This window comes from Henckelia pumila, chromosome 3 (assembly GCF_033568475.1).
Source record: "Henckelia pumila isolate YLH828 chromosome 3, ASM3356847v2, whole genome shotgun sequence".
NCBI lineage: Eukaryota > Viridiplantae > Streptophyta > Magnoliopsida > Lamiales > Gesneriaceae > Henckelia > Henckelia pumila.
The window spans coordinates 127,055,755-127,070,480 of NC_133122.1; the positions used below are offsets into that span (position 1 = coordinate 127,055,755).

The window sequence follows — 14,726 nt, forward strand, 5'->3', positions numbered from 1 at the left end:
TTGAAGGTCTAATTAAATTATTGATTATTTTCTATTGTGATATTCTGTTTCCAGTTACGGGTTCAACTACAGGTGGAGATCCAAATCTGTTACTTGTTTCAAAAGTCTGGACAAAATATTTGATTTTTTTTGTATTCGAATTGAGGGTGCGATTCGTTATAATCGTACTTCCCTTTCATTCATAAGAATTCATATCAAAGATGGTTCAACAGAACCAATTTAATTGGAGTGCTACTGCTGACCCTCATCTGCACTTGAGGACATTTTTGGAGATCACTGATACGGTAAAGACGAATGGTGTGTCTGAGGATATTATTCGTTTGATTTAGTTCCCTTTTTCTCTCAAGGATCAGGCAAGAAGTTGGTTACAATCGTTTCCGTTGGGAAGTATAACCATTTGGGAGGATATGACTATCAAATTTATAGCGAAGTATTTTCCACCTGCCAAGTATACTCAACTGAAGATCGAGATTAGTACTTTCAGGCAGCATGACTCAAAGCAGTTATATGAAGCATGGGAGAGATACAAGGATTTGCTGAGGTATTGTCCTAATAATAATTTTGCAGACTGGGAAGAAATTGAGTTGTTCTAAAATGGTTTGAATACGCCTACTAGGATGTCAGTGGACTCTGCTGCTGGAGGTACCATATTTTCTAAAGACCCTATTCAGGTCTACGAAATGCTAGAAAAGTTGACTATTAATAGTTTTCAATGGTCGTTTGAATGAATGAGAGTCAAGAAGTCTGTCAGAGTGTATGCAGTTGATCCTATCACATCTATCTCCGCCCAAATGTCTGCTTTAATTACACAGGTGGCTGCATTGAACAAAGTGAGCATTGCGAATTCAACAGGCGCATCAGTAGCTATTGAAGAGGCACTTCCTCCTGAAAAAGCTCAATACATCAATCAAAGAGGTTAAGGAGGCTATCGAGGTAATCCTGTTCCTAATACTTATCACCCTGGCTTGCGTAATTATGAGAACTTTTCTTATGCCAACAATAAAAATGCGTTGAATCCTCCTCCGGGGTTCAATACAAACAAGGGTGAGGGAAAAGCCTTCGTTATAAGATGTGGTCAGTACTTTTGTCACTGAATCTAGTAAGAAGGTGGCGCGAACATAGAATCGTATTGATAGCATGGAGACGCACATGTGTAATATGGGTGCCATGATGAAATCCATGGAGACTCAAATTGGCTAGCTGGCGAATGCTTTGAAGGATCAGAATAGAGGCCAGTTTCCTAGCAATATAGAGGTAAATCCGAAGGAACAATGCAAGGTTATTACCTTGAGGAGTGGAAAATAATTAGGGGTTGAAGGAAGAAAAGAAGAAAGTGAAAAGTTGAAGGAAGCTGAAAATTCTGAGGTTGAAGAGATAATTGTTGAGGAAAAGAAGAGTGGAGTTGAGGATAAACCAATGTTTAATCCAAATCTTCCATATCCACAAAGGTTTAAGAAGAAGGCCTTGGATGAGAAATTATCCAAGTTTCTAAAGATTTTTAAGAAGATACACATCAGTATTCCCTTTGCTGAGGCCTTGGAGAAGATGCCGAATTTTGCCAAGTTTATTAAGGATGTGATGTCTAAGAAGAGAAGGCTGCAAGAGAACAAGGTTTTAAACTTGACTGAAGAGTGCAATGCTATTCTACAAAAGAAGCTGTCACAAAAGATTAAGGATCCAGGGAGTTTTACTATCCCTTGTTTTATTGGTGGTGTTAAAGTAAATAAGGATTTATGTGATTTAGGAGCAAGTATTAATCTGCTGTCTTTTTTTATTTACATGAGCTTGGAGTTTGGAGATGTAAAGCCGACCACCATCACCTTACAGCTAGCTAACAGAAGCATCACATATGCACGGGGAGTTGTTGAAGATGTTTTGGTAAAAGTGGATAAATTTATATTTCCTGCTGACTTTGTGATTTTAGATATGAAAGAAGATGAAGAAGCTCCTTTAATTTTTGGGAGACCTTTTTTGGCGACTGCAAGGGCCTTGATAGATGTCCATAAAAGAGAGCTCACCCTTAGAGCTGATGGAGAAGGTGTAATTTTTAACGTCTACTATGCCATGAGAGGGCCAAGCGAGGTAAGTACTTGTAAAAGCATTGAAGTTATTGATTCTTATAATCCTTTATTATGTGCAAAAATTAATGACCCATTGGAGAGGTGCTTTGTTGCGGACAAGGAAGCTGAAAAAGAAGAGGATTGGAGCTTTGTGAACAAGAAGCGTTTCTTGATGGTGCTCTAGTAGAAAAGGTGGTGAGTTCTAAGGAAAATTAAGTGCTGGAAAATAATGTAAATGAGGTAACCGTAGAAACTCATGATCTCAAGGAATTACCAGCACACTTATGCTATGCATTCCTAGGTGAAAAGTCGACTTGTCCGGTAATTATTTCTTCTCATCTCACTGTGGCTAAAAAAGATAAATTGTTGAGAGTTTTGAGAAAATTTAAAACTACTTTAGGATAGTCGATTACTGATATTAAGGGTATTAGTCCAACTATATGCATGCATAAAATTTTGATGGAGGAATTTTATACTCCTTGTGTGAATCATCATAGGCGGTTGAATCCCGCCATGAAAGAGGCCTTTAAAAATGAAGTTTTGAAATTGTTGAATGCTCGTGTGATTTATGCTATTTCTGATAGTAGTTGGGTTTTCCTGGTCCAATTTGTGCCTAAGAAAGGTAGGATTACTATGGTCAAGAATGAAAATAATGAGTTAATTTCAACATGCACAGTAACTGGTTGGCGAGTCTGTATAGATTATAGGAAGTTGAATAAGGCTACTCGTAAGGATCATTTTCCACTTCCTTTCATTGATCAGATGCTTGATAGACTTGCTGGCTACTGTTATTACTGTTTTTTAGATGGTTATTCAGGTTATAACCAAATTGATATAGCAATAGAAAATCAGGAAAAGACCATTTTTACGCGTCCTTATGGCACGTTTGCTTTCATAAGGATTCCATTTGGTCTTTGCAATGCACCGACTATTTTTTAGCGGTTTATGATGGCTATTTTTATAGATATGGTGGATGAAATTATGGAAGTTTTTATGGACTTTTCGGTATTTGGCTCCTCCTTTGATCATTGTTTACAACCTTTCCCTTGTGTTGCAGAGATGTCAAGAGAAGAATTTAGTTCTTAACTAGGAGAAGTGTCACTTCATGGTCCAAGAAGGCATTGTTCTAGGACATAGAGTGTCCTCAAAGGGATTAGAGGTGGATCGAGTTAAAGTTGTTGCAATTGAGAAGCTTTCACCACCGAAAAATATCAAGGGCATTCGAAGTTTTTAGGTCATGCGGGGTTTTATCGTCGATTCATTAAAGATTTTTTTAAGATCACTAAACCCTTGTGTAATTTGCTGGTTGAAAACAAATAAGTGGTCACTAAACACAAATAGAACACTAAGTTGTACTAATACCCTTACTATCAGTAATCGACATCCTAAAGCAGTTTTAAATTTTCTCAAAACTCTCAACAATTTTTAAAGCATTCATCTCCAATATTTGCTGGTTCTTTTCCTTCCTTAGCTATTTCTTGTGTAATTTTGAACAAATTTCATTAAAAGAATTTTTTCTAAGATCACTAAACACAAATAAGACACTAAGTCTTAATCAGCAACACGTGAAACAAATCCTGGTTGAATGAATCTGTAGATTCAAACTATTGAGCAAATCTGCTTCAACACTTCAAGTAATGAGCAGTTTGAGAGTTGTCTTGATGCCCTTGATGATCTTTTAGATGATCTAACAAGTAGCTTGAATATGTGGTCTTTGTGTGCAAGCAAGATCTGTAAAATCAAAATGGTCGGAGAGATAGCTTTCTTATATTTTTTTTGTGTTCTTTACTAAAACTTAAATTGTAATTCACCCAAGTTTAGGTTGTCTGTAAGTAATATGCTCGTGAGTACGAGATCGATCCACGGAGAGGATGCTGTAAGTTTAATTTTTGCAATGATATATTATAGATGGAAATATTATTATAAAACTTCAAATACACAAATTATAAAATTTTCAAGGCTTCAAAGATTCATTGTTGCTTTATTTAACATTACTTAACAAAAATAAATAAAAGAAACTAAAATATATATAAACATAAAAGAAAAATTAAATATTTAAACAAGTATATCATATAATATAGTTCCCACTATATTAATATCAGATTAACCGATATTTAAAACATGGTACCCATAATATATATAAATGCATAAATATAAATTGACATAAAAGTAAATGTTAGATCAAATCACAATATATTATTTACAACAACCGGCAGAGCCACGCTATTGTCTAAATAAAATATATGATTTTTTATGTTTGTTGCGAAAATTAAATGTTAGTTGCGAAAATATAAATTTTAGTTACGAAAAAATAAATGTTAGTTGCGAGAAAGTAAATGTTAATTCAAATCACAATATATTATTTAGAACAACCGGCAGAGCCACGCTATTGTCTAAATAATATATATGACTTTATTACAAATTGATACATATATTTATATTATATAATTATTGTAATATTTATTGTATCATATTAGACAACAAATCGAGGTAACCACATTTAAGGTACCAAGTATTTGATGTAAATAGATAACAATAAATCATCCAAATTATACCTACAAATAAAGATCAATTAGTAAAACAAAATAAAAATAGAAAAGGGAAGAATATACAAAATATAAACAATGTTACTTGACCAACAATGAAACCTTTTCACCTTGACATATAAGGATTTAGCTTGCCATGAACATAAGACTCAAGAGTAAGGATAAAAGAAATTTCATACTTAAACTTGGAGAAATATGCACATTCAAACTCTTATTCTTACACACACAATATTTATTTTACAAGTGAGAAATTTCTCTACACTTTTGCACACTTCAAAACTTATACAACATATCTATTTATAGGCCAAATGAGAATAAGAGTCCAGAGCTCATTAAATGTGGAATAGTAAAGTTGGTGGGTGCTTGTCTCCTTGAATGTCAATACCATGACCCAATTTTAATTGGTATGTTTGATGTCTTATACCACCGATTCAACCTTTCCATTCAACATAGAACACGTAGAAAATTTTGTGGAGATGTGTTTGGATATATTATTCACCTCTTTAGGGTAAAAGGTAAAATAGTTAAGATATTTTTACTCTAAGCTGGTCATAGTAAAAGTAAATCTGTCTCCATTTTGATGTTTGATTATTTTGATTATCTTAATGAGGTTTTTGGAGTTTCTTGTCTTCTACAAAGTTGAAGATGCCACTTTTGTGATTCTACAGGATTTGAGACTACTCCATTATGACTTATGTGGCTTGAGTAATTGTATTTTTACCAAACCTGCGCAAACCATAAAATACAACATTTTTAGTAAAACATTTAAATATAAGCAGATAAAACTAAAATAATACAACTTCATAATTTTAATGAAACTTTAATTTTAAAACACAACTTTTAACATATAAATAATTACAAATTTTAAGTTTCATTACAACCCCAAACAAGCTAATTACTAGTCCCTTAGTAATAAAATATCATAAAATCACAATTTAGATTTTTATTCCTTAATATAGATATTCAAATTTACAAACTTTGAAATTTTAAAACACACTTATAAGGTGATTATATGTTTATTTTTAAATATTTTTATCAACTAATATATTAATATATAATTGGATGGGTTATACATATATATTTCACACAATATCAAAATATTAAATATATATAATTTTTTATATAAATATTTTCTTAAAACTTTGAGAATAATATAATTAAAATGATAATAGAAATCATTTTCATAACATGTATATCATCAGGAATATTAATGTAAAAATCTCAACTCCATATTCTCTCGGGTTATGATATTTCATATATAGCTGTTTTTCACTCATGAAGTTGGAAGAAAATTATACACTCATTGAAAATGGCTAGTAAAGCAGAAAATCAAATAACCTAATATTGAAAATAAGATAGGATAATTTACAAAGAGTACACCCATTTTGTTTTTTTTGTTTTTCTATTTTTTTTATTTTTTCCTTTTTTTTTGGTTGGCTGCAAAAAAAATTTTACATAACCAAATACCTCCAATAAACTTTGAAAAAGTAACATTTTTTTTCAAAGTTTATTTATTTGTTTATTTTTTTATAAGGTAAATCTATTACATTGATAATTATGGTAGAGATATTAATATTCTACATCTTTACAATCAAACTTCAAACAACTTTGCAGCCAATTTTTATTTGCACAATTTTTTTTAAATGGATTTAATCTAGTAATCAACCATTTTTTAATAATCAATAAAATCTTATAAGTTTTTTTCTCAATTCTCACCTCTCACTCACAAAATTTATGTGAGCATAGATTGCACTTTTACAAATTTATTCCTTCAATTATACATGTTATTATTCATTCAATCAATATCAGTTTAACTATATACTCATAAAAGTTTTAGAAAATATGTTATTTGAAAACACACAATTATATATTATTTATAACTTATATCCCATCAATTATATATTTTCTATTAAATTGATAAAAAGAAGAATAAATAAACATCTATACAAAAAGACTTCATTTTATTAGTAGTTTGCAATTTAAATATATACGGAATATAAAAATCTAATCTATTGTGATAATATGATAAATAAAAACTAATGTATGTCAGGATTTTTTGACTCCTTACTCTGCCATTGAAAAAGAAAAAATAAATATTATTATAGAATTTTTTTTACATTTTTAAAATTTTAAATTTTTTTTAAAAGATAAATCCTCCCCCAAACCTGAATATGACATTGTTTTTTTAATTTTTTAAGAAAAGTAAAGAGTACATGATGAAAGAGATATCATCTGGAATTTATTGAAGATGAGGAACAAACACAAACCATTTCGTGACATGTTGAATCAATGATCCAGTTTTCTTTTCTAATTAGTTGGTTGAGACCAATTGATATTTGTTATAGCCGAATCAGGTTGATGAACAAAATCTTGGAGATCATCAATTAATTGGTCTTTATTCGAAGCAGATATGAGCATCCTTCGTGAATTTTCTGAAATGAAATTTTGTTCTACAGCTACATTAAGAAAAGTCAACAAATCATCATAATAGTTATTGATATTCAATAAGCCAACATGTTTATTATGGATATTAAGTCGTGCCCAAGAAATAACATGAAAAATTTCTTCTAAAGTATCAAAGCCACCTGGTAAGGCAATAAAAGCATCATAATTATCTATCATTTTAGTTATTCTCTCGTACATTGATGAAACTTTCAACTCTTTCTCAACCGTAACACCTGTAATATTTCCTTCAACTAAAGCTGTAGGAATAATACCCAAAACCTGAATACCTCCAATATGAGCTGCTGTTGAAATAGATCACATTAACCCAATATTGCCTCCTTCGTATACCAAGTGAATTTTTTTCTCTGCTAACTTTTTTCCAAGATTAATTGCTGCATCAACATATATTTCATTCTTTCCAGTATTAGAACAACAAAAGACACAAATATTTTTCAATTTTTGTGAAGAATATCCTGCTATGTTTTTTTTCTTTTCTACAAAAATATAGAGACAATTGAGGGATTTTTATAAGGGAAACAAGAAATACGACAGAAATAGTAATACAGGTGTGAACAGAATGATGAAAACAGTAAAAATAATAATATATAATAATAGCATGCATGCGTATAAACAGTGATGTGATTATGGCTCACAGTGTTCCTCTAGTTTACGTCCAGAAAGGGATTCAATATTTATGAGTTGAGGGTTGACTTACCATCCAATTGTCTTATAAGTTGGCAAATAGGGTCTTTTTTAGTCAGATTTCCAAGACCATTATCATGACACTGCGCTTGGAATAGTTTCCTAAATGGAGAAGTTGACCTTGCACATCTCCACTAGAATGCGTCTCAAGAGTCAATGAGATATCATCTAATGACTCTTTACTCAGCCCATTCTTAATGAAATCAATTTTATCTTCTCTATTTGTGGAAACATATCCCAAAGATCTGCATCGTCTATCATAAGTGCATCTGGCACATTTATGACAAACATCTAACCTCTTGGCCCTCCTTTTCTTCGCATAGATGCTTTTTCCTAGTCCAGAAATATCTCGAACAAGAATTTTGAAACTTCACCACCTAATCGAACCTTGGCTTCAATTATAAGACGAATATTCTCCGGAATTCCTTTTTGCTTAAGCATTCTCAATCTTTCACATCTGCCTTCATAAATCATTCTCAGAACTTTTTTAGAAACAGATGGAAAATATTTACCATGTTCTTTGATAGCTTCATTCATTTTGAAAATAAAGAATTTTTTTTTCAATTATTTTAGGAAATTGAAATAAAACCGACTAAAAGAAGTCACGGAGTACCGTATCCGCCACTTAACCGGGAAGTGAACTCAATTCTACAAAAATAAAATGAAAATATAAGAAACAATTAATTTGGATAATATAAAGGCATAAACTCATCATTAAGAATTTCATTTTCTATAATCGGTTTAAGTCTTTGCCCATTAACTTTAAATACATTATTATTTTTAGGATTTTCAACATCAACAGCACCATTAGGATAGACAAATTTAAAAATAAATGGTCCAGACCATCATGATCTATGTTTTCCTGAAAACAAATGCAAGCGAGAATTATAAAGTAAAACTTTTTGTCCGATTTCAAAAGATTTTCTCATAATATTTTTATCATGAAAGACTTTTGTTTTATCTTTATAAATCTTTGCATTTTCATATGCATCATTTATTAATTCTTCTAGTTCATTTAATTGCAATTTTCTTAATTTAGATGCATTATCTAAATTAGTATTAAACTCTTTAATTGCCCAATAATCTTATGTTCAATTTCAACAGGTTGATGACAATGCTTTCCAAAAACTAATCTATATGGTGACATCCCCAATGATGTTTTAAATGCAGTTCTATATGTCCATAATGCATCACTTAATCTTAAAGACCAATCTTTTCGATTTGGATTGACCGTTTTTTTCCAAAATTTGTTTTATTTCTTTATTTGCAAGTTCAACCTGACCATTCGTTTGAGGGTGATATGGAGTAAAAGCTTTATGTGTAATACCATATTTTCTTAACAACGAAGAAAATAATTTATTTATAAAATGACTTCCCCCATAACTGATTATAGCTCTAGGTATTCCAAATCGACTAAAAATATTTTCTTTCAAAAATTTTATCACAACTTTATGATCATTAGTTCTACATGCAATTGTTTCAATCCATTTTGAAACATAATCGACAACCACTAAAATATAAGTAAATCCAAATGATAATGGAAATGGACCCATAAAATCTATTTTCCAACTATCAAATATTTCAATAATCATGATTGGATTTAAAAGCATCATGTTTCGTTTTGAAACTGAACCCATTTTTTGACAATTTTCACAAGATTTGCAAAATGAATGCGTATCTTTGAATAAAGAAGGCCAATAAAATCCACATTGAAAGATTTTTGCAGTTGTTTTCTTTGACGAAAAATGACCTCCACATGCCTCAGAATGACAAAATTTAATGACACTACTTACTTCATTGTCGGGTATGCATCATCAAAAAATTTGATCAGGACAATACTTAAACAAATAAGGATAATCCCAATAAAATTTTTTGACCTCTTTCAAGAATTTATTTTTATCTTGTGAACTCCAATGAGAAGGAATTTTATTTGTCACAAGAAAATTTACAATATTAGCAAACCAAGGCATAGTAGTAGCATAAAATAGTTGATCATCCGAAATTTTTTCATTTATTGGTAATTCGTTTTGAGATGATTCATAAATTATTCTTGATAAATGATCGGCTACTATATTTTTTTTCTTCTTCAAGTTGACTATTTTTTTCAAATAATTTTGATTCAAAAATATTTTCCGAATCAAAATTTTTCACCAAACAAACATTAGATTGTTGATTTAAGTTTTATTCTTGTATACATTCTTCCATGATATTTTCTATTGCATTATCATCTTCATCTTCATTGATACTTGATTGTTTACTTAAATTGAACATATTAAGTTTTAAAGTCATATTTTCAAAAGACAATTTCATTATTTCATTTCGACAATTAATTAAAGCATTTGAAGTTGCGATAAATGAACGTCCTAATATTACTGGAATTTCATTATGCACTTCTATTGATTGTGTATCCAAGACAATAAAATCCATAGGATATATGAATTTATCGACTTGAACTAACACATATTCTACGATACCTCTAGGTATGTTAATTGACCTATCGGCTAGTAAAAGAGTAACAGATGTAGGTTTTAAATCTCCCAAGTTATGTTTTTCATAAACTGAATAAGAAAGTAAATTCACATTTGCTCCCAAATCTAACAAAGCTTTTTTAATTTTATTTTTTTCAATAATACATGAAATTGTTGGACAACCAGGATCTTTATATTTCAAAGTAAAATTATTTTGAATTATAGAACTTACCTGCTCAGTTAAAAATGCTTTCTTCTTTACATGAATTGTATTTTCACAGTACATAAATCTTTTAAATACTTTGCATAAGAAGGCACTTGTTTAATAGCATCTAATAATGGAATATTTATTTTTACTTGTTTAAAAACTTCATAAATATCCGAATAATTTTTTTGTTTTTTATTATTTACTAATGCATGAGGAAGAGGAAGATGTTTATTTGACTCACATATTACTTCAGATAATTTATCATCAACTTTCTTAATTTTAGGACTCAAAGCATCATCTTTCTCAAAAGTATCAAGATTTAAATCCTTAATCTTTGAGTTTAATTGATCTTTGTTTTCATCACTATAAGTATCATTAACTATTTTACCACTTCTAAGAGTAATAACAGCTTTTACTTGATCAAATTTATCTTTATTTTTAGGATTAGGTTGTGGTTGAGATGTAATTTTTTTTTTTCATGAATATTAAGTGCAGATGCAAATTTTGCAAGAGTTTCTTTCAAATCATTCATAGATTGAATGTTTTGAATATTGATAGACTCTTGCTTTTGAATGTAAGCATGAATTTCATCTCAAAATATTTTCTTGGAGGTGGGATATAAAGAGCATAACCTTGATGATTTTGGTTATTTTGAAAATGTTGTTGTGAATGTTGTGCATTATTATTGTTCCTCGAACTAAAATTAGGATGATTTCTCCAACCAGGATTATATGTTTGTGAAAAAGGATCTAATGTTGGTTTTTTAAAATTGTTAACATAATTGGCTTGTTCATGGAGACATTTTTTAAATGAAGGAAAATTTGGACAATTTTTTGTGAGATGATCATGTGTATCACATATATGAAAAAGAATTTTTTGAACACTTTTTAATTGATCGCTCTTTTTTATTTCTAATGACTCGATTTTTCTTGCTAAAGATGCAAGTTTAGCTTGAATATCTACATCATCTTTAAGATGATAAATACCAGCCCCATTTGTTGAATTATTGATTTTACTTGGTGGTTCAATTGAGCCTATATTATCCCAATTTTGAGCATTTCTGCTAATGACTCCAAATATTCCATAGCATCATTTGGGTTTTTATCTTCAAAAGTTCCATTACACATGAATTCTATCATTTTCCTATCTTTAGGTATTAAACCTTCATAAAAGTGAGAAACTATCCGTCATATTTCAAAACCATGATGTGGACATGTATTAAGTAACTCTTTATATCTATCCCAACATTGATAAAATGTTTCCCCTAGTTTTTGAGAAAAAGTTGTAATTTGTCTTTTAAAAGAGTTTCTTTTATGGGAAAGAAAAAACTTTTTTAGAAATTGTTGTTGCATTTCTTCCCATGATCTTATTGAACTTGATCTCAAATTTTGCAACCATGTTTTAGCTTTATCTTTTAAGGAAAAAGAAAAAAGCTTTAATCGAACAATATCCATGCTACAATTTTGATCATTATAAGTGTTGCAAACCTCCTCAAATTCTCTTAAATGAAAATATGGATTTTCAGAATCTAAGCCATGAAAATTTGGTAAAAGTTGAATAATTTGAGGTTTAAAATTGAAATTAGATGCGTCAAGAGGAAAAACTAAACAAGATAGTGTACTAGTTCTTATTGAATTCATATGGTGCCTAAGTGTTCTTGGTTGTTCATGTTCTTCATTATTATTATTATAATAATAATAATAATAATAATAATAATAATAATAATAATAAAAATTATTATTATTATCATCTTGATTATTAGAATTATCCGCCATGTTTAAAATATTTTCAGATACTCGAACAAGTCTACCACTTTGTTTACGACTCTAAACAATCATACAATTAAAAACAACATACTATTTACATAAATAACAAAAAATAAACTTAATTTATACCTCTCCGGCAACGGCGCCAAAAACTTGCTACAACTTAAATTGTAATTCATTCAAGTGTAGGTTGTCTGCAAGTAATATACTCGAGAGTACGAGATCGATCCACGGAGAGGATGCTGTAAGTTTAATTTTAGCAATGATATATTATAGATGGAAATATTATTATAAAACTTCAAATACACAAATAATAAAATTGTCAAAGTTTCAAAGGTTCATTGTTGGTTTATTTAAGATTGCTTAACAAAAATAAATAACAGAAACTAAAATAAGAATAAACATAAAAGAACAATTAAATATTTAAACAAGTATATCATATAATATAGTTTTCACTACATTAATATCAATTAACCGATATTTAATACATGGTACCCATAATATATATATAGATGCATAAATATAAACATAAAAGAAAAATTAAATATTTAAACAAGTATATCATATAATATAGTTTCCACTATATTAATATCAAATTAACCGATATTTAATACATGGTACCCATAATATATATAAATGCATAAATATAAATTTACATAAAAGTAAATGTTAGTTCAAATCACAATATATTATTTAGAACAATCGGCAGAGCCACGCTATTGTCTAAATAATATATATGACTTTATTACAAATTGATACATATATTTATAGTATATAATTATTGTAGTATTTATTGTATCATATTAGACAACAAATCAAGGTGACCACATTTAAGGTACCAAGTATTTGATGTAAATAGATAACAATAAATCATCCAAATTATACCTACAAATAAAGATCAATTAGTAAAACAAAATAAAAATAGAAAGGGAAGAATATACAAAATATAAACAATCTTACTTGACCAACAATGAAACCTTTTCACCTTGACATATAAGGATTTAGCTTGCCATGAACATAAGACTCAAGAGTAAGGATAAAAGAAATTTCATACTTAAACTTGGAGAAATATGTACATTCAAATTTTTATTCTTACACACACAACATTTATTTTACAAGTGAGGAATTTCTCTACACTTTTGCACACTTCAAAGCTTATACAACACATCTATTTATAGGTCAAATGAGAGTAAGAGTCCAAGGCTCATTAAATGTGGAATAGTAAAGTTGATGGGTGCTTGTCTCCTTGAATGTCAATACCTTGACCCAACTTTAATTGGAATGTTTGATGCCTTAAACCACCGATTCAGCCTTTCTATTCAGCATAGAACATGTAGGAAATTCTGTGTAGATATGTTTGAACATATGATTCACCTCTTTTGGGTAAAGGTGAAATAGTTATGATATTTTTACTCTAAGCTGGTCATAGTAAAAGTAAATCTGTCTCCATTTTGATGTTTGATTATTTTGATCATCTTAATGAGGTTTTTGGAATTTCTTGTCTTCTACAAAGTTGAAAATGCCTCTTTTGTGATTCTACATGATTTGAGACTACTCTATTATGACCTCTGTAGCCTGAGTAATTTTATTTTTACCAAACCTGCGCAAACCATAAAATACAACATTTTTCGTAAAACATTTAAATATAAGCACATAACACTAAAATAATACAACTTCATAATTTTAATGAAACTTTAATTTTAAAACACAACTTTTAACATATAAATAATTACAAATTTTAAGTTTCATCAATCTTCACCAACTTCTTTACTGAAGCTTCTCTCTGGTATTTAAATTCATCGTTTGCAACATTCTTCTAGATGACTTAAATCTCTCTCTGAACTATATTTTTTATATTTCCGAGAGTCTTCATAAATGCGAGACGAGATCCAAGAGGAGTGATATTTAAACCTTGCGGCTTATTAATTTAGTTCAATAAATTCTCTCTTGAAAATCTTCGAAGTGTCTTCTTGAGCTGACGAGAAATATTTAATGTTTTGAGTAATTCAAATAATCAGTTCAAACTTTGAGCAGCTCAAACTTTGAGCAGCTCGAACTTTGAGCATTTCGTACTTAGAGCAGTCCGAATAGTTTTCTGAGCAGTTCGAAGATCCTGTTGAGCAGTTCAAGCACTTTTACCTGGATTTGTGATCACCAAAACTAAGGGTCCAGCAGAGTTGTGAGACCTCGATTCTAAACAACTAATCTCGGATTAAACAATAATTAAGCATACAATAATCCAAGGTTAAAAGCAATAATTTTTTTTAGGTAAGGTCTCGCTCGGTTGGTAAGATCCAACCGATCGAGCGAGCAACAAATGCTAAAGTTACTGCCCGAAGAACACCAGCTCCGCTCGATCTGTAAGATTCGACCGATCGAGCGGGCCACTCAAATGCAAAATAGAAACTTGGCACAAATGTCATCGCTCGATCGGTTAAATCTTACCGATCGAGCGGTGACAGAACAGAGATAAATAAACAGCAGAAAACTTGCCAAATGCTCAAGTCCAATACATCAAGATGCATAACAAG

At 30.0% G+C, this 14,726-nt stretch overlaps 1 non-coding gene across 1 annotated transcript; it reads left to right on the forward strand.

Moving 5' to 3' along the window:
• The first annotated feature begins 11,626 nt into the window (after positions 1-11,626).
• LOC140894147 (small nucleolar RNA R71) lies at positions 11,627-11,737 on the forward strand. The gene has a single exon (XR_012153695.1). It is a non-coding gene; the product is annotated as a small nucleolar RNA R71 (small nucleolar RNA).
• The last annotated feature ends 2,989 nt before the right edge of the window (positions 11,738-14,726 follow it).